Here is a 6,333-nt window from a genome sequence, read left to right as displayed (position 1 = left end):
AACCTTTGTAGTTTCTAAATACACTAAACTATCGACTATTATATGAATCTTTTAGACTTACCTAATTCAATGCTCGCCAAACCACATTTACGATGACAAGGGGTTCACATCACAACTTCAAATATCGGCAAATCTTATCTTTTACGACGCTCCATACAACTTTTAATTCTACCATTCATGCCTTTGTTGATTGTCTTTAGGTTTGGATTTTAAAAGGAGCCATATCATTGAATGTCAACGGGGAAGAAAACGTAGAATCTAATTTAACAAAAGTCATGATATTGTTTGGAGTATCAAATAGTAGGACTTCCTCTGATAATATTAAAGTATCTGATTTTGCTTTGTCGAATGATGAAGCCCTTATTTCGAACAAGTTATCCAGTTTCATTGATAATTCCAAATGTGTGAAGTAATGAATGGCAATATGGAGCGGATTTGGTACGATACTACCAGAAAATATCAGCAAGACATTTTAACACATTGAAAAGAATTATTAGGTCTCTATAAATTTTTGGGAATTAATTGTCCTAATTTTTTTAATGTTTTATTAATTGCTCGAATTTTTTATTGCTGTGTATCAGCACGTACTCAATGGGTCTTCTCGAGGGGAATAATTTTAAACATAAATGTTTATTTATGCTACATAGCTCATTTCCTCTACCTACATAATTTATTTTATAATATAAATGATTATGAGCCTTAAAAAAATGAACATATACTGAAAATGCACATGAGTTATGAAATACTGATATAAGAGACCAATAACAAAAAGAAACAGTCTTATTTGTATACATGCAGACGCCTACAATACTTCATTCATACGACTACATTATTATTTCTTTTATAAAAAATATTTATATGATTTACATCAGGTATCACAATATAAAGTGCACCCTTTATTTTACATGTTCTATGCAATCTGCACACACCTGCAATATTTCATTAATACGACTACCTTGTTATTTCTTAGATCAAAAATTGTTTATGATATACCTCATGTAAACTATATGCACTCGGTAACTTATTTTATATTTTGAGACATTCGAACAGACCAAAAGGCTAACTTTGCTTTATTAATAATTGTAGATGGGATTAACATATGAACTATTTCCTGTTCAATCCAACAAATGGATATTCTGTCGTAAAGGAAGTCTTTACCAGTTTTTTTTAAAAGCATTAAACATGATGTGTAATTTTCTAATATGTATATATCTACGTGAACACTCATGTAAAGTTCAAACTTTTGCTTTTATAATTCCTAGTAATTTGTGCTCCAAGATGATAAAATATAGTAATGCAAAGAAGCTAGATTCTCAAAAACTGTAGACCATCACCTAAATATTTTTACACTATTTCTACAGCTCAATTGCTATATTTATCCAAAACTTAGAATTAATTTATTAAATCTGTCTAATTTGAATGATTGAACAAGAAATATAATGAATACACCTTGATAAGTATTTATATACAATCCAATGTCTCTTTTTGCAAAGTGAAAAAAGTACTTAGATGTGAAGATATATGCATTGATTAAGAATTTGAACGTTTCATTGGCTGTAAATTACATTTTATCTTATATAATCGATAAGTAAATTAAAAACAAACCAACAATATATTCATAATTAATTAAATGTGGTTGACATATAATGTCAGAGTAAAATGCACTTTAGGAGTTTTAAACACATTCAAGGATTTGTAGACAAACAAAATTGTTATCATTATTCCTTTATTCGTGAATATAGAACATCTATGTACAAAGTAATCATAAACGCATTAATAACGAAGAGTAACATTCAGAATTCTATGTATAATTATAAGGCTAAGTTCTGGTTGGACTCGGCGTAGAATAGAAAATCGACATCGTCGTAATTTAACTCCTACACTTTCATTGGACATAAATCAATCGTTTAAATTTTTGGACAACCTTTTCCGATTTGTACTCAACTTAAAAATCTATTTTTAGTTGAACTGATGACATGTAGAAGAGCTGTTTCTTCCTGAATAAAATAACTTCATCGGGAAGATTTCAGAAGATAAGATATTGAAGAAAATTGCTAGTGTAAAGGAGTTCATTGATAGTTAAAAAACGAAAGAGTATTCGAGAAAGATTTTCTCCCCCACAAACTACTAATTAAAATGGAATTGTTATTATTATTATTTTTTTTTTTTTTGGGTATGTGTGTGTGCCAAATTCAGAAATGTTATTCTGATGTGGTAAATTCTTTTCGAGTAACAATGGTTTTCCTTTTACAAAAGAACATCAATCTGGTGTAACATGTCCATATCTAAAAAAATTTATACCGACTCCTATTCTGAAAGCTCAAAACTATTCTCCACTGATTATTTCTGTTTATGGCATTCATATCAATACCAGAAAAACAACCACACAATAGATTAAAAAGCCTCATAAACATTGACAGACTGGCACTTCATCCAAAACAAACTTTATTAGTTTATCAAGCTTCAAGCGTTTCTATGAAACTTATAGTTTAGCTTTATTAGAAGATTAAAGATAATATAAGGATAATGTGATAATATAAATACCATAGCCTGAATCATCGTGTATCTACACCCTTTCGTCAGCACGTTTTGACGTTTAATGTATGTATCTTGCAATTTTTTCTCCAATAAGGGACATGAAAGGACATAAAATTATTTTGTAGTTAACCAATTCTTATCAAATATATAGTTATTATTCAATTATTGTTGGGAGATGGTCACAGTTAAGCAACTGCTAGCTATAATTCAGCCAATAAACGTTCGTAACATTAATTAGAAGAAGAAAAAAACACAAACAATGACAGCTAACAACCCCAAATTGTTACTCTCTGTCTTTAATGACAATAAGTAGAAGTAGCAAAAAATATCATTAAACTAATTCTTTCTTCAAGAATAAAATAATAATAATAACAGCATTGGAAAATAAAAAACCCTGTTCACAAAACATATTGCATTCTTTCTCGATCATATTTTATGTAACTTCAACTTATACACTATGTATATCGCATAAATATGTAACAAAGAATTGGATAGTGGGTCAATTATTTGAGGGGCTGGGGTGGATTAATGATAATTACAATAATTTAATGAGGAAAAATTGATTTTATATACAAGCGTACTGAGTTACACAATCAGTCATGGAATGGATGAAACTAGTATTGTGTCGACTTGACTTGAGTCGAACTGATTAGTTGAGTCGATAAATTAGAATAGAAAGACAATTGAATAGCGTATGATCGCTCCTCATTTATTAATTTATCACAGTGTTTTGATGTCAGCTGTCGATATTTTTGTTTCTTTTCTCCTTATCAGCTAAAGTTGATAATTAGCTGTTTTTAAGCTGTGAACAATTGCTATCAATTAATTCAATTAAATTGATTTTTTTGTGAATAGTTGTAGATTTCTTTAAAAAAATCCAAAAAATTATTTTTTGATGGATTTTTGTCAGAAAAATTAAAATTTTTAAATTTTGTTTCAGAAATTTTTTTTAAAAATCCAAAAAATTAGCTGTCCCAAAAAAAATATATAATCCTGCGGACGCCCCTAAGTGTATTTTGCTTACCTACTTGTCATGCACTATTTTGGCAAATTTTTAGGTTTTTTTTTTTTTTGGCTTTCTCTATACTAATGAGCTAATATTGTTTAGTAACTTCAAGATTTATTTACATGTTACAAAACCATAGTACATGTATAACCTGTATAAGGAACATCATTATAAATTTTTATTGATTGGAAGATCACTTAAGGACAGTGCAATGGCACTCAGCATTTGATGAGGTTTAGTGATACAAAAAACCGACTTTGTAAAATGTTAAGTCGACTGGGTTTTTTCCGAATTTCATAATTGACTGATCACTTAAGTCAAGTCGACCCAGCACTAGATTAAACTCATATGTTAAAATACGAGTACCAACAGATTAGTAAATTTTCAATACAAAATTCAATGCCATAATACATTTATATTCGAAAGGCTTTCTCATTTCGATAATTTTTGTGATTTATTAATAAACCTATTAGGTATATCTTTATTTTGAATAGGGACAAAAACAAACAAAAATTTAACTTAATAAAGTACAATCACTAAACACATCTGACATAGGTAAAGAACAAAATAGAAAAACAAGTCAAAACGACACTAAAAATCCATTTATATAATTTTAGATTTAATCATACCTAATAGAAAGGATACACAAAATTAAACAAGATTGATTGTGCAACATTTTTCCTCTTTGGTAATTACAATAAAATATCTTAAAGGTATTTAAATGTCCGAGTTAACGACCATTGTCGAAGAAATTTTCCAAAACAAAGACTAATTTATCAAAGACACATTCCAAATGAATTTTGCAAGAATGGGTTTCCTGCTTCCCTACTTCAACAAATTATTTCCGTATTTTCCTGATGATGACTTTAAAACCCCAAGGAAGGTTCGTAGAGAATGTGTACAGACGTTTCTAGTTTCTTGCTACGTAATTTTCAATTAATACTTTCATCTTGATGATTCGACTTATTATCATAAATTATGAGGTAGCGATTCTGAAACAGAGCCATTTTTTAAAGGAGGAAGTTAAATGATTTTTGAAAAGAGTTTTTGAATCAATGTTGGACATAAGCTTGGTTGATTCTTATTTCAATTTTTAAGAATAATGAAAATTTTTACTAATGGTATGAGTGAAGTAAATTTGTTTTTTTTTGTTGTCACTAATCTACTCATTGTCATTTTCAATCGGTTTACTTTTTAGATATCTATTATTCATAGCATTACATAACAATGCCTTTTAAATTGGTTTATGTAGATATTGACGTGGGACGCAGAAGAAATGTGATATATATGTTCACTTGTACAAAGATTGGCTATAATGTATGTATAAATACATCTATTCTTTGTATATTGTGGACCTATATTTGATAAAATAAATGTTTGTTATCGAAATAATATACACTTAACAACATATACAATAGCGTTGTATAAAGTATCCACTGATTACACAAAAGAAAATATTTTTCTACATGCTATAACATAACATAATTCCCTTCTTTATTTCTATAGGCCCATATACTTACTCCCTTGAATTGTGTCCGGTAAAATTATTGTGGTATAAAGGTTGCGGACAAAAACGTTCGGGTAATATCGTTGTGTGTTAAAATCGTTGCTTGGTAATATTGTTATATATGTACATTATCATTGTGAGACAAAAATGTTGTGGATAATATCATTGTGAGCAATAAGATTATGAGTAACTTCATTGCAAGACAATATTATCGTGTACAATTTCGTTACCATTTATATTACAATCAGACGATAGAACTATTGAATGATGAGGAAACGTGCCAGGATGGAACCCTTCTAATCTATAATACACTCTGTGGTTTAGGTGAACTCCTGGGCCCCGAGGAAAGTTGAATTTATCCGCCGCCTCTTTTATGAGCATTAAGGTACCCTTGTAATATTCGAAAATACACCCCGGCCTACAGGTTGTACAGGTGAAGTGCTGGGCTCCGAGTCAGTTTAAATTCTACCGCCGCCGCGTTTCTTGCATCAAGGAACTTTTCCAACATATTCTAATATAATCTAGCCCACAAGTTGTGTTGGTGAACTACAGGGACCCAAAGCAAGTTGAATTTATCGGCAGCCACTTCCCTGAGTATCAAAGTACCCTTCTAATATCCCAAAATACAGCCCGTCCACAACTTGTACAGTCGACTTGCTGGCCCCAATGCAGTTTAAGTTCCACTGTTGCTGCTTTTCTTAACAAAAAGGAAGCCTTACAACATGCTATAATACACATCAGCCCATGGGGTGTCCATGACAAATCCGTTTGATATGTTCATGCTTAATGTTTTAATAAAAACAATGTAAACTCTTTGGTAGTCTTACATAAAAACATTAATAAATGATAATAATTTTTAAACACGGGAGTGAGCTCACAGTCTTACAATGGAATACTTTGGATTTAAAAATTAATGTTAATATTATTACATAAATATAAATATGGACTGGCCTGTGGCTATAGTGATTAGAGATACGGCGTGCATCTATTTAAACGAGGGCCATCTTAGCAACATTCATTTGAGCAATTATTCCTTTCAGCACGCTTCATTTCAGCAACATTTTCATATCGTAAAGATTATGAAATAAATTACGTCATTTTTAGACGTCATCACTCATCACCAACGAGAGTGGTGTTCAAAATCAAATTAGAGAAGTCTGGAAGGAGCAACTGAGGTTCTTCTCAACTCTGTAAGCTTATTAAGAGGGATGAATTGATAAAATTTATTGAGTGGGATGACATTCAAACACTTCAATCTGTGGGTCCTCTTGGAGTAGGATTT

Source organism: Lepeophtheirus salmonis, chromosome 13, assembly GCF_016086655.4.
Source record: "Lepeophtheirus salmonis chromosome 13, UVic_Lsal_1.4, whole genome shotgun sequence".
Taxonomy (NCBI): Eukaryota; Metazoa; Arthropoda; class Copepoda; order Siphonostomatoida; family Caligidae; genus Lepeophtheirus; species Lepeophtheirus salmonis.
This window is presented reverse-complemented; position numbering follows the sequence as displayed.